The sequence below is a fragment of the Microcaecilia unicolor genome, chromosome 6 (genome assembly GCF_901765095.1).
Source record: "Microcaecilia unicolor chromosome 6, aMicUni1.1, whole genome shotgun sequence".
Classification (NCBI taxonomy): domain Eukaryota; kingdom Metazoa; phylum Chordata; class Amphibia; order Gymnophiona; family Siphonopidae; genus Microcaecilia; species Microcaecilia unicolor.
Window position 1 is genome coordinate 277,294,471 of NC_044036.1, and position 17,262 is coordinate 277,311,732.

General features: G+C 41.7%; 1 protein-coding gene across 2 annotated transcripts in view; it reads left to right on the top strand.

The window, feature by feature from the left end:
• TTLL11 (tubulin tyrosine ligase like 11) overlaps positions 1-17,262 on the top strand; it is a 278,011-nt gene that overhangs the window by 123,695 nt on the left and 137,054 nt on the right. The window lies entirely within an intron of this gene.

Sequence of the window (17,262 nt, forward strand, 5' to 3'; positions counted from 1 at the left end):
TACATAATATAGTCTAGAGCAAATAAGACAATACAATCAAAATAAAATAACACAAGCTTCCCATCTATCAATAGAATAGCACTTCTCTTCCATCAACAATATATATGTTTACATTGAAGGCTTGAGTAAGTAAAACTGTCTTCAGTTGCTTTCTAAAAGCACAAAAGTTCTCTGCCAGTGTGATATCAACTGTCAATTTATTCCATTCAAATGGACCAGATAAAGTAAAAGATCTGTTCGTGTCTCTACCATTCGATGTTGAGGTGATAAGATTAACTGTAGCCTCTTAAGTTGAGGAAAGGGGTGGATGAGTGACTCTTTAGGCCAGGAGGACAGTACTGGCCGTAGATATAAAGGAAGAGAAGAAAAAAACAGAACTAAGCCTTAAGTAAACCAAGCAGGAACTTAGGGCCCAAAGATTTAGTTGAGGCCCTATCAGATACCCCCTAATCTGGCCCTCCCTGAATCCCATGCAGAAACAGATGTCTTCAGTTCTTCCAGCCCCTATTGGACAAGAGTTTAAGGTCATCAGCCAGCGCTATGCATTCAAGAAAAGGTGGTGTCATTAGCCACTACTGCTGTTGTTCCCCAGTCAACTTTCTGGAGTCGTCAGGCCCCAAAACAAATGCTACACCCAAAGGTGCAGGAAGCAGTGAGCAACTGAATGAGCACTAGAGTTTTAAAGGCTGGGGGAGAGTGCTTGCTGGGGTCTGAAGCTAATTTTAATGTGATATTAGTAGAAACGTATTTCACTGGAGGAGGGGAGAAGGGAAAGGAACAATATGCTGCTTTACCTATAACCTGCGAAAAGGTTAATCCTTCCCTGGAAAAACTTATATGCATGGAGAACTGTTCTGTGGCAGCTGGGTATTCAGAACTCTTGGAAGATATGGTGCACATCCCAGGCAGTTAATGGAAGAGCCCATGCTGGATCTGTTGCTGATAATGGATGCAGTCATTGACTTTGCAACAAAGGAAAATTTTAAGTTGACAGCTGTAATTCATTGAGTTCTTCAACTTCCTCTTCACAGTCTCTCGTATGTGGTGTACCTCAAGGTTCTGTTTTGTCGCCTTTTCTTGTTAATCTTTTTTCTTGAACTCGCTTGCCTCTTTGATTCAGGATCTCAGTGTAAATTTCTTTATCTATGCAGATGACATTTTACTGGTTTTCCTGTTCTCTCCGCACAAGATTGACCTCTCCCAGGTACAATATTACCTCTGTTCTATTCAAGCTTGGCTTTCTACCCACAAAGTCATTCTTAACGCTGACAAGGCAGTAGCTTGCTGGATCACTGTTTTTTTGAATATCCTCTCCGTCCCTCTGGTTTTGTTTGACCGTTCTTTCAAATCTGTCGACCTCTTTCACTAACTTGGAGTAATTGTTGACTCAAAATGATCGTTTGCACAACACAACTCTCATGTTGTGAAGGCAAGTTTTTACTCACATCATAAGCTCTCCATCATTCGTCCCTATTTAGACTTTTGGGCTCATTTTCAAAAGAAAAAATCATCCAAAAAGTGGCATAAATCTACATTTGAATGTTTTTCTCACAAAAGCATCCAAATTGGTATTTTCAAAACCAAATTTTAGTTGTTTTTCTATGAACTCTGTCAGAAGTGCGTTCAAATCACAAGGGGGCGTGTCAGGGGCATGCTAAGGGTGGGATTTGGGCGTTCCTAACACTTAGATGTTTTTCAGCCATAATGGAACAGAACAAAACCGTCCAAGACTAACACTAAGACGTTTTGAGCTAGACCTGTTTTTATAACGAATAAGGCACACGAAGTTGCCCTAAATAACCAGATGACCGCTAGAGAGAATCAGGGGTGACTTCCCCCTACTCCCCCAGTGGTCACTACCTCCCATCCCCCCAAAATGTGATGAAAAACATTACTTGCCAGCCTCTATGCCAACATCAGATGTTATACACAGGTCCATTACAACAGCATGCAGGTCCCTGGAATAGGCTAGTGGTGTCTGCAGTACACTGCAGACAGGTGGACCCAGGCCCATACTCCTCCATAGCTGTTACACTTGTGGAGGAAACTGTGAGCCCTCCAAAACTCACCAGAAACCCACTGTACCCACATATAGATGCCCCCTTCACCCATAAGGGCTATAGTAGTGGTGTACAGTTGGGGGTAGTGGGTTTTGGAGGACTCAGCAGACAAGATAAGGGAGCAATGGTGAGATGTATACCTGGGTGCATTTTATGAAGTCCACTGCAGTGCCCCCTAGGGTGCCCTATTGCTTTCCTGGGATGTCAGGGGGACCAGTCTACTAAAAATGCTGGCTCCTCCTACATCCCAATAGCTTGATTTTGTGCATTTTGCAGTTGGACGTTTTTTGTTTGAAAATGGACCAAAAAACAAAACGTCCAAATTTCAAAACTTTGTTTTTTCAAAAACAAAAGATAGACGTTTTTCTTTTTTGAAAATGACATTCTTTCCTATTCAGATTTTGGATGTTTTTTCAAAACATCCAAAGTCGGACTTAGATGTCATATTGAAAATGCCCCTCTGCCTCCTTGTGCACTTTGGTTCATGCCTTTTTAATCTCCAAAATTGATTACTATAGTTCTGTTTTTGCTGGTATCCCCAGTAGCCGGTTAAAGAGACTTCAAACTGTGCAAAACTCTGTATCCCACTTTCTGTATTCCGCAAAATATTTTGATCATGTTACCCCACTTTTTCTTCACCTCCACTGGTTACCTGTTCCTTATAGAAGCTTTTTCAAAATTCTCTGTCTTGTCCATAGAGCTTATCATACTGGTTCTTCTTCCTTTCTTTTTTCTCTTACTATCTGTTATACCCCATCTAGACTGCTTTGATCCCTTGATTCCTACTGTTTGGTTCCCCCTCCCCCTTCCCACACTGGCCCATCTAGAATCTACTAGACACTCTGCGTTCTTTTTTCTGGGGCCAAAACTCTGGAATGAGCTACCCCTCTCAATACAAACAGAACCATTCTTTAAGACATTTAATACGTTGCTGGAATCCTATTTCTCTTGACCATTGGGCCTTCAGCCCTATATAGAATTCCTTTCAGTGCAGTACCATGATTTTATTATTATTTTAATTTTAAAAATGTTTGCTCTTGGTATGTGTGTTGCTTTCCTATTGTATTATGGAATTATTTTCTGTTTCTGTGCTTTATATTGTTGTGCCCTGACCTTGTTTAGTAAGGACAGTATATCAAATCTAATAAACATAAATATAAACAATCATATAAAATTCAAGCCTTGGACTTAGGAGAATTGACTTTGATGAGGAATGGGATGCTTTTTTAGGATTGAGAAACATCGCTCAGCAATCCAGGGAAGTATTAAAAGACAAAATATATATATGGAAAGTAGATTAAAGTTCAAAGGAATAAGACACTAATATCTTTTTTGATGGAGGTAAACAAAATGGTTACCTGTGAAGAGCTTAATACTCAAACAAAAAATACAAAACACGTAAACCTAGAGGAGGACAAGCTCAATTTACAAGAAAATAAAGGGGGAATGGGTAGCGCAAGTGGAAGAGAAAACGTCCTAATCAATAAAGGAAGGCAAAAACCCTAAGCACAGGAAAAACAGTAAAAACAAAGGAGAGGTTAGGAAAAGAGATGGAGAAAATGAAATTTTTGAAGAAAAGGGTTGAAATATTAAATAAGTTCTTTTGTATCTTACTTACAAAGAAAAGGGAAGCTGACAGACCTTAAACTAGAGAGAAGGAGATTCTTGAACTTCTTTACCATTATTTTAAATAGCCCAAAGAGGTGTATAATATTAAACAAAACCATTTTGAGCAATGGCATTGATCAAGCAGGAGCAACTCATACCTCATGTGAATTGTAGCTATTATTTGGGGGGAGAGGACAACAAAGCAGTTTAGAAGCCCAAGTTGAATAAGGAGGAGTATGTTTTAAAGGGAATGCTCTTGAGACTAAGGAATCTGCTAAGAAATGTTCTGGCTGAGAAATCATCTATAATCAAATTGTTCTGATAGAAACCACCAGCTCCATATAGTATAAACCTATTAGTTCTGTATCTGCCTTGGGATAATGTGCTTATGGATGATTATCATGTATCTGGGTTGCCACTCCATAGGGCGATTATTCTTTGCTAAGCCAAAATAATGATATAGAGAAGATTATTCACTGGATAAAAAATCTTATAGGCCAATAATATATCATGCATTTCTCTGCAGTATTTGCTTTTAAGGCAGTTTTTTAAAAGGTATGAGAATAGCAATATCCTTATAAAATAGCAGGAGGAAGGTTGTACCTTGGGAAAGCAGCTATTCATCCTCAGATCCACAGTGTTCTGGTTGCTGCTAGCAACAGAAACATCACAGTGTCATCCAAAAACCAGGAAGCAGAGACTAAATGGGACATGTTAAAATACAAGCAAATCCCTTCAGGACACAAAAAGACTCCTAGAAATATCAAATAACATTCAGAACTGGGGTTTACTTGGCAAGTCTTGACAGCTGAAGTCGATGTGATAGTCTTTCCTAATCAAACCATTGATTTGCTTTATTGATTGAGAATTGTCTGTGGTAAGAGTTGTGCCTTGATCTAAAAAAAGGAATGTATTGCATGGGGGGAGAGAGGGATCAAATTCTGTAGTAGATATCAACCAAGCTTAAAGGTTTGAGAGCAGATTTTTACCTGTCAGAAATCTTGGAACTGTGCCCATTAATATTAGTTGAGGCTGCCTGTTGGTATGGCTTGTGGCATGCAGCATACAACGGAGAGGGTCAAAGTACACAGCACAAGCAAATCAAAAAGAAACACAAAGGGTTTTCAAGAATGGTACAAGTGTGCTTTATTTATGACCCGACACGGGCTGTATTTTGGCATGAAATAACACCTGCCTTATGGGTCAATTCAACTATTTATTTATTTATTTATTTATTTGTAATATTTACACCCCGCACTTTCCCACTCAATAGCAGGCAGGTTCAATGCGGCTTACATAAAAATCATGTTAACAAAGTGATACAAAATGGATGCAGCTATGATATTGTAGCTAAAGAAGTACTCGTTTATGTGTAGATAGGTAGGATGGGCAAGAAGGAGGATGGAAGAGTTAGGGGAATGGTAGGAGGGAGTGTATAGGGATTAACATGTAGTTTAGTACGGGAAAATGTTAGGGAGGGATAGGAAGGGGGATGTATTAGATAATGTAGGGAGGGGTAAGAAGAGGGAATATAATGAAGGAAAAAATGGGGAGGATATTCCAGATTCAGTGTTATAGTCTGGTCCGGGCGTAAATAAGGTCTTTTAAATTTCAGTTAGGTTCAACACTGATCGCATGAACTATTGCTCAAAATATAGTACTCAGCATATTGACAATCTGCTCTGGGGATGGAGAATCAAATACCAGTGCGGAACAAACCGCCATGGAAATGTGCCAAAATAAAACTGCCCCTTGTACCACCCTTGAGAGCTTCTTTTTTTGGATGACTTATGGCATGCACAGGCAGTAGAATGGGGTAGGCCACTAGGGCCTTGGCCCAACCAACGTTTTCGCCACACAGCAACTAGGGAGCTTGGAGGTCAGGGATAGAGGTTGATTTGTTTGGCTTCTCCAACCAAAAGGGTGTTCCGCTGCCCTTGGTAGTACTTGTTAATGAGCTTTAGGATCCCTTTTTATCTTCAGGATTTTCTATTCCTGTCTACTCTGTTTTTCCATTGTTATGTTACTTTTCTTATCTCATTATCATGAACTGAAGTATACTATTCATGACCTTGTGGTATTAAAAACAATTGTATATGTTATGGGAGAGGGAAGGTGCTGGTTTTTCTTCTGAAATATTGTATTTCATGAATTTAAGAATACCGATCAACCACTATGGAGTCTATACTATAATAAAGTCTTAGAAAAATTACACAGTTATCTTGTTGCATGGTCAAAATGTCACTGGTGGAGGATTCTGGATTAGTTCCTTTTAATCTGTTACATTGTTTTTTTCTCTTTCTCTTTGTTTATTTGACAGTGTTAGCTGAGACCTACTAGCCCCCATTCTGGTGTACACATTTTATCTTTTCTTTTTCCTTCCTGATGAGTGGCAAGCAGTCACTTATCAGCAAAGAAGATGCATAAAATTAGAAACATATGCTTGTAGAAAGAACTGTTTGGTAAACAGTCATGCTAAAGTCTTAATTTTTTGAATATGTGTAACCAAAAGGCTATGTATGTACATATGCATGCTCATTCTTATATATTACCTACATTGGTCATTATGATCACTCAAAGTAATTCACAATAAGAGAAACAAAAATAAAAAAAAAACATTTGAGCCTACCCATCTCACACTCATCCAACCCACCAAAACGCCATTAACCTAAAAAGAAAACTCTCCTACAGCAACAAAACAGGTAAGAATTTCCTCTCTCAAGGGAAATTGCAATTTTCAGTTGCCTGCAGGCATTTAATAATTCCTTGGGGGTATTTTCAGACTGTCCACATTGGGACAGAGACCATGATTATGCCTTACCCACAAACTATGCACCTAGTTTCACTTTGAAAATTATGGCAAGTAGAAATTACCAAAACTAATATCTATTCCCATCCTACATATAGCCAAAGGCAAAAAATGCAAAATGGGGAGAATGCATATGACTGAAACTTACAGATCATAAAAAATATCTCATATAACATATGAAAAGTGAAAAATCTTCCTTAGTTGTACTCTGGCTCAATGAATATGCAGCATCCAATTTAAAAGCAGGAGACAATACCCTGATGCAGCCACTCTTGGTAAAACAGTGGCCATTTTGATGTATTGGTAAGGCAATACTGACTCATTCCCATTAATCAGTGTCTGTCTATACCATCAGTAACTGTTTCATAGAATGCCAGATTCAGAATATCAGATGATTTGATCACCAGACTACTCTTGTTTTAAGCTATTGTCATTAATCTACATTATTCTCACTTATCAAATTACTGTAAATGTCTATTGTTGTGAACTGTTAGTATCCCTGAAAGCATAGACAATTGAAACAGAAGAGTAGCCTAATGGTTACAGCACCAACACAACCAGAAAAGCCTGGTTTCAGATCCAATTCTGTTCCTTATGACCTTGGGCAAATCACTTAACCCTCTATTGCCACAGATACAAATGTAGATTGTGAGCCCTTCAGGAACAGAGAAGTGCCTGCTGTACCAAAATGTAACTCACCTTGAGCTACTACTGAAAAATAAATTATAATTTCATATGTAGAAATATTTGATAGGATCACAAACAATTCTTGTATATGAAATAGTTAGACAAAACAGAACATGAATCAAAGAATTATATGTAGGACATTTATATCAGGTAGCACGTGAACATGCAGCAGGGCACAGATTAAAATGATTGCAGTTTACTTAACCAGGCAGTAAAAGTACTTACTATATATCCAGGTAGTGCCTTCTAAAGATAGTTAACACTGAACCATTCATATATGTTCCTACCTATACACCTACCAGATTTTGATGAGGAAAGTTATAAAATAGAATTACTTCAAAATATGTGAAGAAAGATTTTAAGAACTGTGTGAAATATATTGAAAATTACAGAGAAAAAGACCATATGGTCTATCTAGACTTCCCATTTGCTTAGTCTCTACAACTCCTTCTTTATCCCTCAGATATCTTTGGTGCTTGTCCCATACTTTTTTGAATTCTGATCAGTGGTAGAAGAGCAAACTGTGCCCCCCCCCCCAAGCCCCCCAGTTATAATACAGCCACCAGAATGGGGAGAGTCTATTTTGATTTGGAGGATCTTTGAGCACCTGCAAATGGGTCCCATTCTTCATCGATGCTTCCCTGTGCCATAGGGGCCACGTGAGCAGAATTTACACCACTGATTTTGATACTGTCCTTGTCTCCACCACTTCAATTGGGAGGCTATTCCACTCATCTACTATCCCTCCTGTAAAAAAAATATTTCCTTGCTTACTTCTGAGTTTGCCTCACTCTTGTCCTGTGACCTTGTATTGTCAAACTTTCTTTTACTGAAAAAGGCCTGAGTGTAATGTATTTGCACCTTGGAGGTATTTCAATGTCTGTTGCATCTCCCTTTTTCCATCTTCCTTCAGAGTAATATTTAGGTTTAAGTCTGTCTCCATATGCTTTATGTCAAGAACCGTCTACTATCTGTCTTCTGGACTCACTCCATTAGGTTTATGTTTTTTTGACGGTGTGGTCTCCAGAATTGCACACAGTACTCCAAATGAAGTCTCACCAGAGATTTGTATAAAGGCACTATTGCCTCCTGTTTCCCGCTGGCCATTCCTCTCCTAATTGTACCTAAGCATCCTTCTGACTTTTCTTGTCATCTTATTTGTTTGACTACCCTTGCTCTTTTTGTGCACAGAATTGTACCCCCTGCCCCCCCCCCCATGTTGTACCATTCCCAAATGTTGACAAGCTTTAAAGATGCTTGAATACTTTCCTGATACGTATGAGATTTCAATTAACCCAAACTAAACAGGTATATTTCCCCATAGGAAACAGGGGTGGGGGTAGGAGGCAAGGATTCAAAATATTGGAGTCATTAAGAGCATATGACAGTATGAACTTGGAGATGCTATGCACTCATCTTTGACACAAATGTAAATGAAATAGGATGAATGGTTCCAAAGATATTGAGAATGGTGGGGGTGCGGACAGTTACATATCCACAGTGCTTTTTTTGTGCCGGTACACGGCATACCGGCACCCGTTTTTTACCTAGTGCCAGCTCACCTGCCCACCCTTAGCTCCCCGACAGTCCTGCTTTCTGTTCCTGCCACTCCACGACGCGTTTAAATCTTTTATTTTTTTTACCTGAAGTCGTAGCGCCGGCGGCAGTGTTAGTAAAAGGACCAGGCTCGCCTCCTCCAGCCTTCCCTTCCCTTTGTTCCCTCTCAGTGTCCTACCTTCCTCTGACATTGTTTCCGCGAGGGCGGGACACTGAGAAGGAATGAAGAGAAGGGAAGGCTGGAGGAGGCGAGCCTAGTCCTTTTACTAACACCATCGCTGGTGCTGCGACTTCAGGTAAAAGAAATAAAAGATTTAAACTCATCGTGGGGTGGCAGGAACAGAAAGCAGGGCTGTCAGGGAGCTAAGGGCGGGCAGGTAGGGCTGGGGTTGGTACTGGAACTCGACGGGGGCAGGTGGAGGCTGTGGTGAGTTACTGGACATGGAGGGGAGGATAGGGGCAAAGGAGAATCACTGGACATTGATGGGAAGCGAGGGAATTGGAGAAGGCAGAGTTGCTGGACATGGATGGGTGGAGGGAAGGGCAGGAGAAATGCTGGACATGGATGGAGGAGAGGGAAGACAGGAAGGAGATGCACATGGATGTAGGGGAAGGGAGAGAGGAGAAATACTGGACATGGATGGAGGGGAGGGGAGGGAAGGCAGAGGAAGTAGTTGCACATGGATGGAGTGGAGGGGGAGAGGAGAAATGCTGGACATGGATGGAGGGAAGGGAAGACAGAGAAGGAGATGCACATGGATTTAGGGGAGAGAGGAGAAATTCTGGACATGGATGGAGGGGAGGGGAGAGAGTTGAAATGCTGGACATGGACGGAGGGGGGAGGGAAGAGAGAGGAAGTGAGATGAACATGGATGGAGGGGGGGAGAGAGGAGAAATGCTGGACATGGATGGAGGGGGAGAGGAAAAATGCTGGACGTGGATGGAAAGAGGAAGGAGATGCATAATGACGAGATGAGAGAAAGGGAAAAGAGGAGAAAAACTGCACATGGATGAATAAAATAGGCAAAAGCTGGATTCACTCTATACCTCCTCCTGTCAAGTCCACGGAGGACCCAGCTTTTACCTATGGATGTAGGGCAAGAAATGAAGAAGAAAGGAGGAAAGCAAATAAATAAATGGAAAGGAAGCCCTGGAAACAGAGTTAAGGGAACAGATAGAGAACAGCAGAATCAGAGACTGGGACCAACATGATCAGAAAAACAAAGTCACTAGACAACAAAGGTAGAAAAAATCATTTTAGTTTCATTTTAGTGTTTGGAAGATGTCCAATTTGAGAATTTATATCGGCTGTCTTATTTTGCACAGGGTATACTAGAGCTGTAACAGCTTATAGAATTTATTTATAATGAAAAAAAATCACAAGTTATTTTTTTCTCCTATACTGGTATTTTCATTGATACTGCTTATATGTGCCGTGGTTGGTATAAGGGGTGTGGCTACTGTGGGTGTGGCTATCATAGGGGTGGGGTCATAGATGGTGACCCCACCCATAATAAGTACCAGTACCTTTTTTCCTACAGAAAAAGCACTGCATATCCTACAAGGCCAGGCTACTTACAGGAAAACTGGGCTAAATAAGATTTGGAAGAGGAAACTATCCTAACCTACTTTGGCTGATTAACAACTGAAAGTTTTTGTAGCAGCATTCCTTTTGAATAGTGATTATTTTACTACTGATTTGCTTAAATTTTTAGTGGGTGAAGATTGAGAGATCCTTTTACTAAGGTGTGCTGAAAAATAGCCTGTGGTAGTGTAGGTGCATGCTTTGGGCACATGCACAGTCATTTTTCAGTGCACCTGCAAAAATGCCTTTTAAAATTTTTACCGAAAATGGACGTGCAGCAAAATGAAAATTGCCGTGCACCCATTTTGGGTCTGAGACCTTACTGCCAGCCATTGACCTAGTGGTAAAGTCTCACTCGGTAGCCGTTTGGTAATGACCTACGTACGTGAAATGCCACTTGGCGCGTGTCCAATACACACATCCAAAAATACACGTGCTAAAAATGAAATTACTGCAAGAGCCATGCGGTAGTCGGGCGGTAACTCCATTTTTGTGCATATTGGGCGCGTGTAGACGCTTACGCAGCTTAGTAAAAGAACCCCTGAATTGTTTATGTCTTTTCTGTTTTGGTTTTTATTGTGTATATATTATTGGAAACGACCTAGGTTTCAAGGTGGTATAAAAATTTTTAAATAAATAAAATAAATTGTAAAGAAACCTGCATTGAGAAGCTCCAATGCTACGTTTATCAAATACTGTGATTTTTGTACTAGTCAAGATTTACACAGTTCACTTTGCTCTCAATTGTGTTTTATCCTTTTTCAAGGTGGTGTAAGTGATTTGATCTTACAAAATGTGCTCAATTACATGGACAGCTTAATGAAGCCAAGCGGTACTGCCACAAATCGGCTTTGCTTGTATAAACAGCACTTTAATTAAGATAATCACTGATGCAAGGTATAGCACAAACTTCCAACTGAAAATAGGTTTCAAAAGCCTTTATAGGTTTTTTTTAAAGCAGTTCCGTTTTTTTGTGCTCTTTAGTGCTTATTTTAAGCCAAGCTCTATTTCAAACAACAGTTACCAATTTGAATTAAAATGTTTAACTAATAATGATCATTTAATTGCTGGCAATTTATTCCTTTTAGGAAACAGATTAGATTAAGAGAGGATGTGCAGCCTCTTTGCAGGCTTGGTTTTAAATTTGTGCAGTAAATTTTGCATATTCTCTGTCGGACGTTAGATGCACATCATTGGACTGGTGCTTAATTGGGAGCCATGTATATCATTTAAAGTTTATGCATTCTAAATGTCTTTTGAAGATCATTCCAATTATTATGCTTTTTCCTTCCAGCGCTAATGATTTGCTTCCCTGTTGTGTAGAAAGGAAATATTTGAATCCCAGTTTAATAACGCTAATTAGCCTGAAGAAAATAAAAGAATTGCTTTTCATAAAATAGTTACGGTGGAGCATATTTTAAAGAGTTATTGTTTTAATTTTGGGGCTTACACTTTGTTCACCAGTCCAACTTTAGACCTCCTGGCATGTTTCTTGTTTACTAAGTGTAATATTGAATTAAATAATACAAATTTGGTAGGAATAGACTTCTCAGGAGTGCATTGCTAGGAAATAAATATATTTCTAAGGAATTTTAACATTTTCTAAAATTAAAAAAACTATTGACTTGCCCACTTGAATACAGTATGTGATAGATCTATGGGCTATGGAAAATACTAAAGGTGTGAAAAGTCCTTTGTAAATGTACTGGCACTTGTCTTATAACAGTGGAAGATATTTATTATGGAAAAGTGTGAAACACTGATTCAGGGAACAATGTACTAAAATGTGATTGTACACATTATGGACTCAATTCTGTAAATTGTGCCCATATTTGAGCTAAAAAAATGCATGCTAAGTGCTGTTGTATAAGCTGCACTCCAAATTGGACCAGCTGAACCCTAGTGTAAACCCCTGTGCCTAAATTAGGTACAGATCTTCTGAATTCTGTAACACTGCACACAAATCCTAGAAACGCCCATGCCTGTCTCATGACCATGCCCCCCCCCCCCCATTTTGTATCCACACAGAAAAATTTACACACACATAGTTATAGAATAGTGCCTATAAAGATGCACATGTAAATTCCAGTTATTGCCGATTGAAACTTGAGAGTACACCATGGCCAGTAAAAGGGAAAGGGAATGGGACTTAATATACCGCCTTTCTGTGATTTTTCCAACTACATTCAAAGTGGTTTACATATTATATAAGGTACTTATTTGTACCTGGGACAATGGAGGGTTAAGTGACTTGCCCAGAGTCACAAGGAGCTGCAGTGGGAATTGAACCCAGTTCCCCAGGATCAAAGTCCGCTGCACTAACCACTAGGCTACTCCTCCAGACTGAACATTCCAAACAGACTGTCAATGTCGCACAAAACTGACTTGCACACTACCCACCGATCGAGGAACGATGCCTACCACTCACTCTGACAGTACTTTTGACTGTATTTTAAGATCCACATTAAGAAGTGAAATAGAATGAAACAAATCTACCAGGTCCATCGGTCTACCTGGATTGGGGAGCAGGGTCACTAAGGCAGAGTTAGCATATAGGGGAAAAGAGCCCAGATCTATTACATCCTCAAAGTAGGCCAAGATGTGTCCCACAGCCTGAGGAGGCAAAAGCTTAAAAATATTCCCCTGAGAAACCGTCCAGATCTGGGGCCCATTGGAGTTTAGTCCTTTAATAACAGCTTGTATCTCTTGAGCTGAAATAGGAGCATTGAGAGACTGGGACTCCTGAGAAGTTAAGCGAGGAAGTCCCATTTTTTCCAGATAGGCAGTCAAAGAAGCAATATCTGGTGTGTTGTCTGCTTTATAAAGTTGGGGAAAATACTGAGTAAATATAGCTGCTGTATCTTCACTTTTATTACACAACTTCCCCTGAGAAACCCGTAGGTAAACAATTGTCCGAGACCCGCCGCAAAACTTGATGAGCCGAGCAAGTAATCGCCCTGGCTTATTCCCAAAGCAGTGGAAACAAAATTTATGGAACAGCAAAGTGTGAGATGCCCGCTCATGCATTGGAGAGTTCAAAGAAACCTGCATAATATGTAAGTGCTCTCAAGTAGCCTGGCAGAGTCTATGTGTGTAAGCCCTCTTGGCCTTTTTGAGCTGAGATTCTAAATATAAGATCCCGGCTGCTAGGCGCTTGTTGCAGGCATGAACACAGTGGCGTAGCAAGAGCAGGGCGGTGGGGGCAGTCCGCCCTGGGTGTCAACTTAAGGGGGGTGCTCCCAAAGTCCTCTTCTTCCTGCCAGCTACCGCACCCTACTACCTTTACAAAGAAATCTCGGAAGCCGAGGCACAGCGCCTCGCGTCTGCATGTAAAAGAAGTTGCGTCAGCAGAGGGCGGGACAGACAGAGTGAGGGAAGGCCCGAAGAGACGATCCACACTTCTTTTACATGCAGACACGAGGTGCTGCGCCTCGGCTTCCGAGATTTCTTTGTAAAGGTAGTAAGGTGTGGGAGCTGGCAGGAAGAAGAGGACTTTGGACAGAGCTGAGGGTAGGCACTGGGTCCGGGGGGGGGGGAAGGGGGAGGAGACTCAGATGGGAGAAGGGGGAACAGATGGGAGAAGGGGCGTGGAGCCTCCCAACAGTTAAAATGCACTCCGGGGGGGGGGGGGGGGGTGCAACGGCGAACCGCCCCGGGTGGCAGCCATCCTTGTTACACCACTGCATGAACATAAGGTATAATATCCTGGACCAAAATAGGGAGGGCTGCTCCGAGTGCTCTTGGTTTTGGGATACGAATGCTGTCCATTTCTCATTAAGGTAGTTGCGAAAATGCAAATATTTGTAAAGATAAGAGGGAAAGCGCCAACCCAAGGAAGACTGATAATATGCTGGCGCCTCTACATCAATCCATACCATGTTATGATCCGAAATCTCTAATAATGGCTGATCGCACTAAGGGAAAAATAGCAGACCACCAAGATATAGTCTAAATGAATGTCCCATGAGCTCGAGAGAGGTGCATAAAATCACACTCCCCCCAGATGGAATGAACGCCATGTGTCTACTAAGTTTAAAGAGTGCATAAAGGAAAAAAATGGCACGGGCTCAGGCTCCTCCGTGGTGGGACGATCTTGGAGCGGAACAATCAATATTTGAATCAGACACTAAATTAAAATCTCCGAGCACCATTACTTTAAGTGAATGATAGGGGAGACAAAGCTGTACCAGAGACTGAAAAAATGCAGGGTCTTATTTGTTGGGGCCATACACTGCCAACAGGAGAAACTCAGTGTTGTGCAGCCATAAATGTAATAAAACAGAACTCCCCTCATGATCATACACTTGTTCCCCTCATCCAAGCAAAACCTGTGCAATTCCAATCATTCAGAGTGGGTTATATAAACGCAAGATCCGCAGTGAGTAAACCTGAGCTGATTTCGGACTAGATCTCCTCTGATGCTCTTGATATGCTGTTCATCACGGAAACCTGGATCAGAACACCTAAAGAACCCATTGTGCTAGATCTCTGCCCGAAAGGCTACAAGCTCATCCACTGGGACAGAATAGACAAAAGAGGTGGTGGGCTGGCACTCATTTATTGTTCCTCCCTCACGGTAGACACAAGTTCGGATTTGATATCTTCGTTGCTGGAAATCACAGCAGTCAAGATTCATCACTCCTCCCTTCATGGCCACTTAGTCTGTGTGCTGTTCTACAGACCTCAGGTTGCCTGGTCTAGCAGTCAATCGGAGCTACTGGATTTCATCTCTCACATCTGCTTGAATAACTCGAATATACTCCTATTGGGCGATCTCAACCTCCATAGATAATCCCGCTTCTCCGTATACATCCCAGTTCCTGGATTTTCTCCGCCTTTGCGACCTCGAAAGCCCCATTACTGGTCCATCTCACTGCAAAGTCCATTCTCTAGATCTCCTCTCACTTAAATTTTTAGACGATAAGAATTTTTCCCTACATGATATTGGCTGGCTTGAAACGACTTGGTCAGACCACTTTAAATTGCAGTTCTCTTTGTGTTGGCAAACCTCAGGCCTCCCCCAGCCTTGTAAGACCTGTCAATATTACACTACCAGCCTATTCTGGAAGTCCCTCTATAGTTACGGCATGGAATTGCAACCAGCCACGCCCACCTACAGTGGGGGAAATAAGTATTTGATCCCTTGCTGATTTTGTAAGTTTGCCCACTGACAAAGACATGAGCAGCCCATAATTGAAGGGTAGGTTATTGGTAACAGTGAGAGATAGCACATCACAAATTAAATCCGGAAAATCAAATTTGGAAAGTATATGAATTTATTTGCATTCTGCAGAGGGAAATAAGTATTTAATCCCTCTGGCAAACAAGACCTAATACTTGGTGGCAAAACCCTTGTTGGCAAGCACAGCGGTCAGACGTCTTCTGTAGTTGATGATGAGGTTTGCACACATGTCAGGAGGAATTTTGGTCCACTCCTCTTTGCAGATCATCTCTAAATCATTAAGAGTTCTGGGCTGTCGCTTGGCAACTCGCATCTTCAGCTCCCTCCATAAGTTTTCAATGGGATTAAGGTCTGGTGACTGGCTAGGCCACTCCATGACCCTAATGTGCTTCTTCCTGAGCCACTCCTTTGTTGCCTTGGCTGTATGTTTTGGGTCATTGTCGTGCTGGAGGACCCAGCCACGACCCATTTTTAAGGCCCTGGCGGAGGGAAGGAGGTTGTCACTCAGAATTGTACGGTACATGGCCCCATCCATTCTCCCATTGATGCGGTGAAGTAGTCCTGTGCCCTTAGCAGAGAAACACCCCCAAAACATAACATTTCCACCTCCATGCTTGACAGTGGGGACGGTGTTCTTTGGGTCATAGGCAGCATTTCTCTTCCTCCAAACACGGCGAGTTGAGTTCATGCCAAAGAGCTCAATTTTTGTCTCATCTGACCACAGCACCTTCTCCCAATCACTCTCGGCATCATCCAGGTGTTCACTGGCAAACTTCAGACGGGCCGTCACATGTGCCTTCCGGAGCAGGGGGACCTTGCGGGCACTGCAGGATTGCAATCCGTTATGTCGTAATGTGTTACCAATGGTTTTCGTGGTGACAGTGGTCCCAGCTGCCTTGAGATCATTGACAAGTTCCCCCCTTGTAGTTGTAGGCTGATTTCTAACCTTCCTCATGATCAAGGATACCCCACGAGGTGAGATTTTGCGTGGAGCCCCAGATCTTTGTCGATTGACAGTCATTTTGTACTTCTTCCATTTTCTTACTATGGCACCAACAGTTGTCTCCTTCTCGCCCAGCGTCTTACTGATGGTTTTGTAGCCCATTCCAGCCTTGTGCAGGTGTATGATCTTGTCCCTGACATCCTTAGACAGCTCCTTGCTCTTGGCCATTTTGTAGAGGTTAGAGTCTGACTGATTCACTGAGTCTGTGGACAGGTGTCTTTCATACAGGTGACCATTGCCGACAGCTGTCTGTCATGCAGGTAACGAGTTGATTTGGAGCATCTACCTGGTCTGTAGGGGCCTGATCTCTTACTGGTTGGTGGGGGATCAAATACTTATTTCCCTCTGCAGAATGCAAATAAATTCATATACTTTCCACAATGTGATTTTCCGGATTTAATTTGTGATGTGCTATCTCTCACTGTTACCAATAACCTACCCTTCAATTATGGGCTGCTCATGTCTTTGTCAGTGGGCAAACTTACAAAATCAGCAAGGGATCAAATACTTATTTCCCCCACTGTACCTCTCAGACTGGGAAACCAAATGCAAGGTTGTGCTGGATTATATTGCACCTCTTCTTCTCAAAACTTCCTACAACCGTAAATCAACTCCCTGGTTCTCTGCTGATCTCAGAGCCCTAAAAACAGAGACTAGACGACTGGAAAGAACTTGGTGTAAACGGAAAACGGATCTTGCTCTGAGGGCTTGGAAAAGCAGTCACCACAAATATAAGTACGCCATCCGGCAAGCAAAGCGAGCCTACTTTTT